This window comes from Telopea speciosissima, chromosome 5 (genome assembly GCF_018873765.1).
Source record: "Telopea speciosissima isolate NSW1024214 ecotype Mountain lineage chromosome 5, Tspe_v1, whole genome shotgun sequence".
Lineage (NCBI taxonomy): Eukaryota > Viridiplantae > Streptophyta > Magnoliopsida > Proteales > Proteaceae > Telopea > Telopea speciosissima.
In genome coordinates, this window is record NC_057920.1 from 32,626,079 (window position 1) to 32,641,394 (window position 15,316).

At 42.2% G+C, this 15,316-nt stretch overlaps 1 protein-coding gene across 1 annotated transcript in view; it reads left to right on the forward strand.

Moving 5' to 3' along the window:
- The window catches only part of LOC122662944 (galacturonokinase), a 127,131-nt gene that overhangs the window by 84,486 nt on the left and 27,329 nt on the right, over positions 1-15,316 (forward strand). The window lies entirely within an intron of this gene.

The following is a 15,316-nucleotide window of genomic DNA, read 5'->3' on the forward strand; positions in this document are numbered from 1 at the left end:
ACGACCTTCGCAGTACTCAAAGGGGGTAACCCTTAGCGATCTATCACTTCGCAGATAGTCTTCGGTTATGTGCGCATAAGTCTCAACAAAGAACAGAAAGGAAATACAGAAAAGAAACTTCAATATATGTGCATAGCCTTACAATAAATTGGCAATAAGTCTGCCTCTTTCACTCTGTTGCAGATCTGAAGATAGGATTGACGATCCTTTGTAGATCCTCGATACTATCTAGAGATCATTAACAAATTCTATACCTGTTTGGTCAGGTGCAATTACAAAGAAAAGAAAAAAGAGCGTACTAAGGCTTTGATACCAATTTACATATATGGGAGATCGATCCTTAAAGAAGGTATCGAAATGGAGATCGAGGAGAAAGAGAAGATCAGAGAGAGGGACGAGAGGCGGAACTCGAGAGCTGGCGGAGCTAGGTCTGCTTTCTCTGAAGAAATGAGCTGCCTTATATAGAGAGAGAGGTCGGCTACGGATTCCAAAATTTTTATTTTAATTCCGGAACAGTAACTGCTGACGTGTGCTGACGTAGGGCGGCTGGTACTATTCAACACTGTTCATGGGTCCGGTGACGTCATGGGTGACGTAGGGCGGCGGCACTGTTTGTTGACGTCAAGTGACGTAGGGCGGCTGCACTATTCATGTGGGACCATGCTGATGTCGAGGATGACGTTAGTCTGATCCGAGGTTGACATCGTCGTCTTCGTGACCGACAAAGAGAGGATTGGGTTCGTTGAGGAGAGCCTCATTGGCGGCTTCCTGAGCAGCGAGTTCGGCGGCGTCGACTGCAGCCATGGTTTCAACTGCTTCGGCAACATCGGCGAGGAGAGTGCCAGGGATGTCGAGAACGGGAGAGAGTGTCTGCAGCTGGTCGATTAGTTGGAATGTATCGGCAGCAACTTCATCAGGGATCTCGTAATCCATCATGAACTGGGTGACGAAGAGTCGTCTTCCGTCTGAGACAAGATAACGGTATCGTGGACAACCGTTGGGATGAGTGAGTCCAAGAGCTTCTTTGTGTAAGGCGATCAAGGACTGTTTGTACAAAGATTCGGCGTGTATCTGCAGGTTGGCAATGTGCAGAGCTTCGGCTTCATCTGTAACAAGGGAAGGTTCTGCTAAGGAGTAGCAGGAGGCGGGGCGGAGAATTTCTTTGGCTTTTAAATATAAACAGATTTTGTATGCTTTATGGAAGAGAGCATCTTTTAAATGATCTTCGATACAATCTGCAATCTGAAGAAAGCTGTGTACTTTCTCAGGGGAAGTAACATCGTCCCAATCAGTGTGTCTAATTGAGTCGAGTACAATAGACTGAAGGCTAAGCTGCTTGGCATAGAAAGATCCAAGAGCCTTGGAGAAGGCGGTAAGAGCAGTACGAAACGGCTTTTTCTGGCCGGCAACCTGCGTCTTCCACAAAGTATTCAACTGATGGTACCACTTGGTAGGTATGCCATCGTGATGAAAGAAATCGATGGTGTTGGAGACCGATCGACCAAAAGATGAAGGCGGAATATTAGCCGCTGATTGTTGTTGTACAATCTGGGAGTAGCTGGCTGGGGGTATATTCCACAAGTAAAAAGGATCCTGACTGTCCTGTTCTTGACTATTTCCGGGGAAGAAATAGGGACTAAATGGCTGAGAAGGGGAAGGAGAGAATTCCGCTGTTGTGGCAGGAGCTCGAATGTAACCAGAGGGAGTCCATTGGGTAGGTACTGCCGCTGTTACTTGGGGTTCTCTAATGAGAATACCACCACGAGGGGTAGGGAGTAAGCCAAGAGAAGAGGCTTGGGCTTTCTTTTTGCTCTTGCGATGTGGTGTCGCGTGAGCTTTACCTTTCCCTTTATCAGGGGGATGCCGAGGATTCATGACGTCGGCGGCCTGCTAAGATAATCAGCCAAAAAATTGTCAGTGCCTTTAACATGTACAATTTCATACTGATATTGATTAATAAGATTGGCCCAATTAATACGACGAGAATTAGTTTCTTTGATTTTGGTTTTAAGAAAATCACGAACCGCTTGATTATCAGTTCTAATAAGAAACTTCTCAGGTAAAAGGTAAATTCTAAACCGTTGAATAGCATTTACAATGGCAAGAATCTCTTTTTCATAAATATTATAATTTTGTTGAGCCGGGGTAAATTTGCCAGAGTTGTATCCGCAAATTTGTTCATCAGAAGGGTTTTTGAGGGGTCGTGCTTTCAGGACACATCCCCAATGTTCATTGCTAGCATCAGTCTCTAAGATCAAGAGATCACCAGCAAGAGGGAAGTAAACCGAGGGACAAGATTGGGTAATCTCGGCCTGTATGTCAAGGACTATCTGTGTGTCAGAAGGAGTCCAGGAAAAATCAACATCTTTTTTTAATTTTACTAAAAGACTTTTTTCTTTTGTTGAAAGGTCTTTTATGTAATTACGTCCATAGTTCAGAATTCCTAGGAACTGTTGGAGATGCTGTTTGTCGCGGAGGACAGAGGGAAAATCCTTGATTTTAATCAGGATGTGATCTTGAAGTTGGAGGCCTTGATCACTAAGGATGAGACCAAGAAATTCGATTCGAGTTTTCTCGAGTTCGATTTTCGTGGGAGAGAGGATTATTCCATGTTTGAGGAATAAATCACTGATGATACGAAGGTGTTTCGTATGTTCAGCAGGGGAATCGGAGAAGACTAGAATATCGTCTATATACGCCACACAAAAAGAGAGGGAACCAAAGATGGAGTCAATCCAACGTTGGAAAACCTGAGGGGCGGTACATAATCCGAAGGGCATAACCGTCCATTGGTAATGGCGATTAAAAGGAGTGGAGAAAGCTGTGAGAGGTTTGGATTCCTCAGTAAGCTTAATTTGCCAGAAGCCAGATTTTAAGTCGAACTTACTGTAAATCTTAGCCTGTTTGGCACGGTGGATAAGAACGTCTTTTCGCGGAATGAAATATCCGTCGAAGACAATGTGCTGGTTTAAACGTTTATAGTTTATAACCATACGGGCTTTGCCACGTTTTATTTCCGCATGATTGCGTACCATAAAAGCAGGGCAAGAGTGAGGACTTGTTGAAGGTTCAATAAGTCGGAGAGCCAATAATTCGGAAATTTGTTTATCGAATTCGTCGATATCGGCTTTGATGTAGAGGATGGGTTTGACCCGAATAATCGTGTTAGGATTAGTGAGTTGGATAGAACACCAACGAGGGCTTTTGTCCCAATGAAGGAGGGGTTGGTCAGTAAAATGAGAAGAGAGTTTGTCAAGGAGCCAATGGGAAATGGCGGGGGTGACAGACTGTGACCAATCAACAGAGGTAACCTGTTGTAGAACGGAAGAAGAAATCCGTTGAGGAGTAAAACTGAAATCATCACAAACTGATTTGTGAGATAGAAGTAAGGGAAGAGAAACATCACCAGATGGATGGTGTATTTGAACAGAATCAGAATGCAGGATGAACGGTAGATACTTATGCATATCTATCTAGGACTATATTATCTTGCTCATATCAACCATCAAATTAGAATATTTTCTTTTTTATCTTTGATGCAAGCCCATTGCAAGCAGATCGTCTCTCTGATCTACATCTAGTAGTCTTTATGTTTTCTATTAATCATACAAATACCTAATAAATGTGTAACTACAATATGATACAGTATATTATGAGGAAAATAAATGAGAAGCTAATCTTTATTTTCTTATTACATTGTTCATGAGTACAACAATAAACTTAGCCTTATCCCAACTTAATGGGGTCGGCTACATGGTTCCTAGCAAAACAAAATAGAGAAAATAGAGATATACTCAAAAAAAAGGTGAAGAAAAGATGGGAGAAGAGGGATGGGGAAAAAGATGAGAAAAAACAAAGGAAAAGGACAAATGGAAGATGGGGAAAAAAATAGAAAGATGAAAGATAATAAGAGGATAAAGACACACCTCAACATGTTATGATAATCTCAGCTAAATAGGGTCTGCAACATGGACCCTTGCCCTCCAATAGGCTCTCTCCAAGGTCATACTTGGGACCAGACCAAGACTATGCATGTCCTTCCTTACCACTTCTCCTACGGTCATTTTAGGTCTGCCACTAGCTCTTTCAGCTCCTTCAATTAAAATCATATCACTCCTTCTTACTGGGGCATCCCTAGGTCTCCGTTGAACATGAACATACCACCTTAAACGATTCTCTCGGAGCTTGCCATTGATCGGGGCAACTCCCAAGTCCGCTCTTATATGTTCATTCCGTACTTTATCATTCCTTGTTTTTCCGCACATTCAATGTAACATCCTCATCTCTGCTACACAAAGCTTATCAATATGACACTTCTTGACTGCCCAACATTCTGCCCCATACATCATGGTCGGGCGAACAACAATCCTGTAGGACTTTCCTTTAAGTTTTAGAGGAATACGTCGGTCACACAGTACTCCGGACGCACCTCTCCATTTCATCGAACCCACTTTAATTCTCTGTGAGACATCATTCTCTATGTGACCTTTATTTATGATTATTAGAAGAAAGAATTGGGAGAATACTTGAGTGATCGATTAGATCAGTCAAGTCCCTTATTTATAGAATGAAAAATACATATCAAAAGTCTAAAATAGCCCTAGTCCTAGCCGAAATATGACTAGGAATCTAGGAATACATAAAACAGAATAATAAACATAAAATAAAGTAGAAAAAGACCAGAATACCCCCCACGGTTCGTATTCTGGTATATCTTAACACTCCCCCTCAAGTTGGGGCAAAGATATCAAGCATGCCCAACTTGACTAGGTTAGGATGAAAGACTCGTCCAGGCAGTCCCTTGGTAAACATATTAGCCAGCTGATCAGGAGACTTCACATAAGGAACACAAATAAGGTTTTCCTCTAACTTTTCCTTGATGAAATGCCGATCCACCTCAACATGCTTCGTGCGATCATGCTGTACTGGATTATGTGCAATACTAATGGCAGCCTTGTTATCGCAATACAACATCATAAGAAGGCGAATAGCAACGCCAAGATCTTGTAGCAAACCTTTTAACCAGAGTAGCTCACAAATACCATGTGCCATAGCACGAAATTCTGCCTCAGCACTAGAACGGGCCACCACATTTTGCTTCTTGCTACGCCAGGTGACAAGATTACCACCCACAAAAGAACAGTAACCAGAAATAGACTTACGGTCTGGGGAACTTGCCCAATCAGCATCAGTATACGCCTCAATAAGTAGGTAACCATGGGGAGCCAAGAGAATTCCTTTCCCAGGAGCAGACTTCAAGTAGTGAAGAATCTGAAGAACAACCTCCATGTGTGAAGTAGGGATCATGCATAAACTGACTGACAAGACTAACAGCAACAGCAATATCGGGACGAGTATGAGAGAGATAAATCAACTTTTCCACTAGTCTTTGATATCGCCCTTTATCAACTGGATCACCCTCCTTTTCCTTGAGACGAACATTTGCGTCCATAGGAGTATCTGAAGGACTGCATCCTAACAAACCAGTCTCAGTCAGTAGGTTTAGGACATACTTTCGTTGGGAAAGAAAGATGCCTTTTGAAGATCTGGCAACTTCAATCCCAAGAAAATACCTTAGTTTTCCTAGATCCTTAATTTCGAACTCTTGGCCAAGAAATGTCTTCAACCTGCTGATCTCAACACTATCATTGTCAGTGACCACAATATCATCAACGTAGACTATCAAGATAGTGAGTTTTTCGCCTACTCTCTTGATAAAGAGAGTGTGATCTGCATTACTCTACTTGTAGCCTGCAGAAACCATTGCTTTGTGAAAACGGCCAAACCATGCTCGGGGGGACTGTTTCCACCCATAGAGAGCACGTTTCAATCTGCATACCTTTCCTCGATTGCTGTCAGAAGAAAACCCTGGTGGAATGTCCATATAAACCTCTGCATCGAGTTCCCCATTGAGGAAGGCATTCTTCACATCAAGCTGTTGTAAGTCCCATCCAAGATTATCTACGCAAGATAATAGTACTCGGACAGTATTCAGCTTAGCGACAGGAGCAAAGGTCTCTTGGTAATCTATCCCATATGTCTGAGTAAATCCTTTGGCCACGAGGTGTGCCTTATACCTATCCACAATTCCATCCACCTTCTGTTTCACTACAAACACCCATTTGCATCCAACAGTTCGCTTCCCTGGTGGAAGAGTCATAACCTCCCATGTGTTATTTTTTTTCAAGGCGTCCATTTCCTCCATCATTGCAGCCTTCCACTTTCCTTCTGTAAGAGCTTCCTGCCAATTTTGAGGAATACGGACAGAAGAAAGCGAGGAAACAAATGCACGAAAGGATGGAGACAAAGAATCATAAGAAACAACATGAGATAAAGGGTGTTGAATGCAAGTTCTCACACCTTTACGAACAGCAATGGGGAGATCCAAAGAAGAAGTATTACCAGGTGGAGAAGTAGGTTCCGGAGCCGGAGTTGGCAATTGGACGGGAACAGGTATCACAGTGGATTGAAGCTCCCTAGTTCTGGTCCTATTCCTTGAAAAAACCTTCAAATTTGTCGCATCAATCCTTCGCTGAAATTCACCAATGGTTCTCTGGACTGGGGTGACCTCCCCTTGAGCAGGAATTGTGGAAACCTCCCCCTGTGCAGGAACATCTCCCCCTGAAGGAGAATGGGGAACCTCCCCTGTGTAGGAATATCTCCCCCTGACATAGAGGGAAGGGTAGAGGTAGGCATACTTGGAACAGCAGGGACATTCGGCTGAACATCAGGGACAGCAGGAGTAGACTCCTCATAAACATGCCTAAGAGGGGGGTCAACGGTCAACACATCTTCACTAGAACTCTCCCCTTGAAGAGGTGGGGACGAATAATAGGAGAGAGTTTTGTGAAAGATAACATCTATACTGACCATGGTACGGCGGCAGGAGGATAATAACATTTGTACCCTTTTTGGGTGGTAGAGTAACCCAAGAAAATGCAACGGAGACTGCGGGGCTCAAGTTTGCCAGGAGATCTAGTATCCCTAGCATAACATACACACCCAAACACTTTAGGGGGAACAATATAAAAGGAAGAGCCATGTAAAAGGGCAATAGGGGACTTGGAAACAAGAACCCGAGTCGGCAGCCTATTAATCAAATAGGCTGCAGTAAGGACAGCATCCCCCCAATAAAAGGATGGAACATGACGGGCAAACATTAGGGCCCGGGCCACCTCCAAGAGATGGCAATTTTTTCTCTCAGCCACACCATTTTGGGCTGGAGTATCAACACAACTGGTTTGGTGTAAAATGCCATGGGCAGAAAGGTATCTTTGGAACTGACCGTCCATATATTCTGTCCCATTGTCACTCCTCAAAATCTTAAGAGAGGCATTAAACTGAGTTTGGATCATTTTATGAAAATGCTAAAAACAAGAGAAGACTTCACTCTTGTTATGCATAAGGTATACCCAATTGAAACAGGAATGACAGTCAATAAAGGTAACAAACCATCGCTGGCCATGAAGAGAGGTCTTACGACTAGGTCCCCACACATCAGAATGAATTAAGTGAAATAAGGAAGAACTTTTATTAGATATAGGATAAATGGATCGTGTCTGTTTGGCCAAGACACAAGGCTCACAAAAAAAATCTTCCTTATTACAATCTTTAAACAAAGTAGGAAACAAAAGAGCTAAAGTGCCCAAAGAGGGGTGTCCTAATCTAGAATGCCATTGGTGTAATTCAGAAGAAAAAGAAGATGATTGACATAATTGGGAAGGTAAAGCTTGTTGCGGTCCATCATCAAGGAGATACAATCCACTATGCAGCCTACCCGATCCAATCGTCCTCCCCGAGTCCAGTTCCTGAAAGACACAATGAGTAGGAAAAAAAGTCACTTTGCAATTTAAATTTTTGGTAATACTACTAATAGAGAGAAGCTTAGTAGTAAATCTTGGAATGTGCAGAACAGAGGATAGAGTAAGTGAAGGAGAGCAACTGATGGACCCCTTGCCTGAAACAGAGGAGAGGGAACCATTAGCCACCCGAACTTTATCTTTCCCAGAAGAAGGGGAATATGTGTAAACAAGGTTAGAAGAACCTGTCATGTGATCAGTGGCACTGGAGTCTATAATCCAGGGAGAGGAGACAACCGATGCACAGTGACCAGAAAAAGGGATACCTGAGCGGGCAAAGTGGGAACCTGATGGTGTGGAATAACCGGCAGGAACAGATGTAGTGGAAGATTGTAACATACACCAAAGAGCTTGGAACTCCTCCTGGGAGAAACTATTATCAGCAATGGGTGCCGGAGCTACACTTTCAGTGTGATTGGCTTTGTTTTTAGGTTTAGCACGGCCACAGTTAGCCTCAAAATCAGCAGTCTTCCCATGTAATTTCCAGCACTAAGCCTTAGTGTGATATAGTTTATTGCAATGTTCACACTTGACAGGCTCCTTTAGAGGGGCAGCAGCAGTAGCAGTGGCAGTGGCAGTAGCAGTAGAGTCAGAAGAAGTGGCTTTAGAACCAACAGCCTGTAGGGCTGATCTTTCAACAGAAGGACCCAACATGATTGCAGCCCGACGTGTTTCCTCAGTAAGAACATAAGAGAAGGCCTGCTCTAATGTAGGGAAAGGCACCCTACCAAGGACTTGCACACGGATTGGATCATAATCAGCATTAAGACCAGCCAGGAAGTCATAAACACAAAACTTATCCACATAAGCTGAATAAGCAGAAGCTCCTCTCTTCTCTTAGACATTCTTCCGCTCCCCCTCTTACCTTCTAGCGTCCTCTCTGACCTTCTACCCTTTCTTTCTCCATTATCCCTCTCTTCCCTTCTCTTTATAAATTTGGTATCAGAGCTTTAGTACGCTCTCTTATATAGAGGTCGGATTTCAAAAAAATTTATAAAATCCGAATCTTTGCTGACGTGGGGGTGACGTAGGGCGACGATCACTATTCATAGGTCCATAGTGATGTAAGCAGACGTCGGCTGGGGTCCACTACTGGGGTCCACTTCTGGGGTCCACAGTTAATCAGACTCAAGGTTGATGTCGGAATCTACGCAGTGAGCTGGAGAGAGGTTCTCGGCGGTCACTTGTTCAGCAAGTTCATGGGCAGCCATTTCTTCCAGGGCTTCTTCGACTTCGGCAAGGAGAGTAGCCGGGACATCTAACAGAGTGAGTGTTTGCAGATTCTGGACTAACTCAAAGGAGGCGGCGGCAATTTCATCAGGGATCTCGTAATCCATAAGAAATTGGGTGACAAAGATTCGTCGGCCGTCTGAGACAAGGTAACGGTACTTGGAGCATCCGTTGGGGAAGATGAGTGTCAATGCTTCTTTGTGTAGAGCAATGAGGGACAGTTTGTATAGCTGATCAGCATGGATGAAGTAGTTGGCTATTGCTCCATCTTCTTTCTCTCAGTCAGTGACAAACACTACTGATTTCTTTAAACATGATGGTGTACCTACCAAATGGTCTCATCACATTAACACTTTGTGGAAGACTCAGTTAGCCGGACAAAAGAAACCTTTCCAGACTACATTTACCACTTTCTCTAAAACACTTGGTTTCTTTTACCAGAAACAACTGGACTTACAAACCATTATATTGGACTCAATTAAACAAATTGATTGGGACAATATTACTTCTCCTGAGAAAGTACAAAGCTTTCTTCAGATTTCTGAATGCATTATCTTAACGATCCGCTCTTCTTTAAAATCAGAAAAATATGGTTATACAAGAAGGCTCAAGAAATCCTTCCAAAAGAAATCTTCCCTATGAAACAAAGTCATTGTAATGAAGAACAATACCAGCGCAACAAAAGCTTTATGTTGGAATTCCCAAAAAATATTATGAGAACACATCATCAACAGCACCGTCTGATCTTTTACCCCGGACACGAACCCTGGAGTATTGCTGCTGTTGAATGGGAACTCGTTGGTCAACTAGTCTTCTCTAGTGACTGCACCGCTGTCCTCGACCAATTGCCCATGATGATCAGAACGATGGTCGTTCATGCTACTGCCAATTGGAGATTCTCAGGTGGACTCGAATTCACCATTACCAGTACTTTGGGATGGCGACATAGAGAACGCTTCTACCAGCCATATCAAATTTGGCACCTCCAACCAGCGTCCTGTTACACAGTTCAGGAACCGGCTCTCATCACCGATGAAGACGAAGCAGCTACCATAGCCAACCACTTCATCCATGCTGAAGAGTCGGTCTTGGTCCTTGGGGTCCGTAGATATTTTATAACGGTCTTTCCAATGGTCCATAATTTCCTTTAAATAAAGAAAATCATCCAATATCTGAGAATCGTCTGAGTGTTCATCCTCAGAAAGAGTGCTAATAACTAAAAAGGTATCCCGGGGAGGAATATTAGGTGGAGTATTTGGTCGGTTGTCATCCAGATCGGACAGAAGAGTGAGAGTATTATCTAATTTTTTGGATAATTTTTCCTTATTATCTAGAGACATCAATAAGAAAATTAAGAGGGCCACTTACATCACCTGGTAGTGCATGTGTGCCATGGGGGTAAGGGAGGGATGGATCACCATAACAAGGGGGAGCAAAAGCCATAATAGTGATTGTTAATAAAGGGATAATTTCCTGGGGGCTAAACCCGTTCTATAGTATCGGCAGGACAAAGGTCCAAACACTTTCGGTTCTTTAAACCAATGTTTCGCAGGGCATCACCACCACTACAGAAAATATGGCCGTGGAAATCACGATGATAAAAACAATCTTAAAATTAAAACTTCGTACTTCGCCACTCGTTAACGGAAAATCCGTCCTTGAGGGACAGTACCAGAAGAGGTGTGTGCTTAGCAGGTGCTGTTGATCAAAGAATAGATCCGTCGCTGCACTCAGAGGGGGTAACCCTCATCGATCTACCAATTCGCAGGTAGACTTCTGTTGTGATATGTCGTTGCCGGTAAAGGCAAGGTCTAACAGAAAAGGAAAAGAAGAAAACTACAAGAATTTTACTTCATAATACCTTTACAAAAATTACAAATAGTTGGAGATGAGTTCTCCGCTTTCACTCTGCTGCAGATCGGAGAATAGAAGTGACGATCTTGGGTAGATCCTCGGTGCTATTCAACGTTCATTAGCAAATTCTATACTCTTGGGGTAGAGTGCCTTTACAAAAGAGGAGAGCGTACTAAAGCTCTGATACCAAATTTATAAAGAGAAGGGAAGAGCGGGATAATTACTAAAGTTGGGCTTTAGAAGGGTAAGAAGCCAATGGGTTTGTTCTTTAGTTGTGACATTAATTGGTTCTTGGGTAAAACCATTATCACATTGAGAAGAGTGAGATGTGAGTAATTTTAACTCAACAGGGCCAGTAGGGTGCTGGATCTGAAAAAAACGAGGGAGAATGGTGATTGGCGTATATTTGAAAGAAAATTTGTGCCTAAGATAAAATCACCATGCATGTTAGGAAAACAAGTAATTTTGGGAATAAGAAAATCTTTGTTTCCTAAGCTAATTGGAACGTTTAGAGCTTTGTACTCTAAGGTAGTCGATGGTTCGGAAATGCCACTGACGTAGGCTGGTACGTCGATACCTTGTCGAAAAAGAGCAGTGAGTTCAACCTGTATGAGACCAATGTGTATGTATCTCAGTTTAGGATGTTTTTTAACCAATCTTTTGATTTGGTCAGGGTTGAATAAAGAAATTTCAAGACTAGTGTCATCAGTAGACTGGGTAGTGGTATTACCACAAGCTTGGTCAAAATAACGCCGAGACCAGAGATTACTAAGCTTGGATAGCTTGTAAACCTCATCAGGAGTAACCTCTTTTATTTTATTAAAGAGATTGGGGTCAAAAGAAACGTCTTCTCTCACGAGGTCGTTGAGAGCGACAGATTCGAGTTCAGAGGCCGAAATAGGCGTGATCTCAATAGGGGTAGATGAGTTTGAAGGAAGGGGTTCCTGTGTCTCATTTTCCATAAAAATAAAATCAGATTTGTCGTCAGACGTTTGGCCGTCAAATTCAGAGACTAATTCATAAAGAAGTTCAGTGGGGTCTGAAACTTCAGAAAAGAAGATTACTTCATAATCTAATTTGTTTAGGTAACGAATCATTTGACGGGCATTCTTGGATTTGTTTGGACATTTGTTAGCGAAGTGTCCTTTTTCATTACACAAGTAACAAGTGCAATTTGTCTTGTCACGTTTAGATTTAGTGTAAGGGGATTTTTTCCTAATAAAGCGTTTGTGGGTAAACGACTTCTTAGGTCTGAGGGAAAGTCCTTGCAATTATATGATTTCCATCAATACCGTTTGGTATATTTGGACTTAGATTTGTGTTTATGAGAACGATGAAGAATCGGCTTTGTACCGAAGTCAAATTCGTTATTGAGCAGATCTTTACACAGACCGGGAGAGATCTTGTGTTTAAGGGCTTTGGCTGCTCGGGCCTTAAGACAATGATCCAGAATATGCCTGAAAACGAAATTAATTCGATTTCCAAGTGTATCAGCGCTTTTGGAGTCGTTGACAAAAGCTGGATAAGTACTATGGCATAGTTCATCCCATGGTGGGGGTAACTTAGGGAAAAACTGATCTTTCCAATGTGCAGATTTTGAGGAATCTAGCATTTGGTAGAGGCTCATATATTTTTTAGAAAAAACTTCAAACTCGAGGAGGTTGTTAAGCTTGATCTTGGTTAAATTAAAACTGATATCTTCTGCAAGTTTATCAGTAGCATGAAAACCACAAAATTCATTTTTAATGAGTTTGGAGAATTCAGCTAAAATTTTTTCGAAGTTCTGTTGATAGGTTAGTAACGTAGTTTTGGCTACTTTCCCATCATCTGTTTGATCGAACTTCTTAATAAATTGAAGGACATTCCCTTGGAGGGAACCACTTAGGTATTCCAAGAATTTGTCCGCGGACCAGGTGGCCTTATAATTTGCAATTAGAATGGCAAAAGTTTGTGCCCATTCATTAATGGCCTTATCGTAGTCCTTAATAGGGATATGGGTTAGGTCGAGGTAGGTACCTCCGGATGCTAATCCATACTTGTGAAGGTCATCTTTGCGGGTATAAAGACCCTCTGTCTCTGTGGCAAAAACAGTGTCGTGATCAAAAGATTCGCGTTGGCCTGTCTGAGGTTGGAAATCCTCATCAGTGTCCAGATGGTCATGTTTGTCCATCTTACGCTTGGAACTTTCGCCGACAGTGGGGGTACTGTGGGGAAGGGCATCAGATTCAGAGTCTGAAGAGGACTCTTCGGAAGATGATTCTTTGTAAATCAAATCTTTGTCATCAGAAAAAAGAACAAAGTTATGTGCGACAAAACTCTGTTGGTTGTCAACATAGAATTGTTGCATCATGCAGCTGTGGTGAGCTGAAGGGGGGCATAGTGATCCAATTGTTGCCACAGACTTTTGAGGACAGCATAGTACTTAGTCACAGACAGCTCCTTTTGGGTAGTAGAATGGAGTGTCTTCCAAATGTCATACACCTGTGCATCATTCCCCAATTGTCCATAAGTGCCCTTAGCAGCAGCCCATATTTGTGCAGCGGTGTCAAGAAGAAGATATTGGCTGGAAAGCTCTTGTGGCATGGAGTTCAAGACAAAAGACATAACCATAGCATCATTGGCAGCCCATCGGGTCTTGGTAGTGCCTTCTTCAGTAGGCTGTTTGGAGGTGCCATTAAGATGCCCACTGAGTCCCCTACCAGCCACAGTCAAGGAGAGAGATCTGGCCCATATGAGGTAATTTGATCCATCAAGTTTAATAGATGCAGCATAAGGGAGGAATTCTGTCCGTGGCTGGGAATCAACTCCAGAGTTGGCCGTGGTCACTTCTGAGTCCCCCATATTGTAGTCAAAACAGTGGCAGCAAAACAGAAATAAAAAATTTGATAGATGAATGAATCCCTTTGGCAGCAACAAGCAGCCCTAAATCCAAAAATCGATAGTTAGGGTTTTGAGGAAAACCCTAGAAGAGAAAAATCGATTGAGATTTAGGGGTCTTCAATTAGAGATTTAGAGGTCTTCAAACAGTGATAAAATACTGCAAAACCAGCCTTGAAAGTTGATGCAGATGTGTTCAAAACAACAGCCCACGCAGAGAGGAGAAAAAACCAAATCGAGAATTAGCAGGGTTTTTTTTCAAAAAAACCTGGAGAGGAGATCGATATGGATAGATGCCTCAATGGTGGGAAGGGAAACAGAGACAGCAGCTGTCCAGAAAACCTGCAGTGATGGATCCCAAGAAAACCAGCTTTAATTGCAAGGAGAAACTGATCTTCAACAGGAGAGAACTCCAAAAAAAATCGCAGAAGTGTGGACAGCGGCTATCGAACCAAAAAACCTTCTTAAATCATCAATTGGTGAGGTGATAAATTAGGGCAGCATCTATCTCACAGATCACCTCATTAGATCTGCTCTAATTGGAGAAGGAAAAACAGAAAAAAAGTGAAGAAATTCAAGTGGGAGGGGAGGGAAATGGATATCGAGTGGAAAAAAGATGGAAAAGAGGACAATAGAAGAAGGGGTGGGGCTAGGAACCAAGCTAGATCTCAGAGACCTGCTTTGATACCATATTAGAAGAGATTATTGGGAGAATACTTGAGTGATCGATTAGATCAGTCAAGTCCTTTATTTATAGAATGAAAAATACAAATCAAAAGTCTAAAATAGCCCTAGTCCTAGCCGAAATATGACTACGAATCTAGGAATACATAAAACAGAATAATAAACATAAAATAAAGTAGAAAAAGACCAGAATACCCCCCATGGTTGGTATTCTGGTATATCTTAACAATGATTGATCCCCAGATATCTAAAATAGTCACTTTGGGGTATCTCTCTTTCCTCAATTCGCACCATATCAGTATCCATCAAAGTGTGACTAAAATTACACATCATATACTCCGTCTTTGTTCAACTAATCTTAAATTCTCTTGTTTCCAAGGTTGACCTCCAAAGCTCTAACTTAGAGTTAATCCCATCTTTTGTCTCATCTACCAAAACGATATCATCGGCAAAGAGCATACACCATGGGACCTTGTCTTGAATTCTCTTGGTTATATCGTCCATGATAAGCATAAAAAGATAAGGACTTAAGGCTGAGCCTTGATATAATCCAATCGTAATTGGGAATTCCTTGCCCTGGCCTCCCACAGATCTCACCCTAGTCACCACGCCCTCATACATATCTTTAATGACATCCACATATTTACTTGACACCCCCCTCTTCACTAGAACATGTTGTATTAGATCTCTAGGGACCCGGTATTACATTGTTCGTAAGTTTTATTTATATTTATTACTTTTTGGCATTATTTAATTTTTTTATTTTGAAACATTTTCTATAATTAGTTTTTACAATAGATTTGACTAAGACC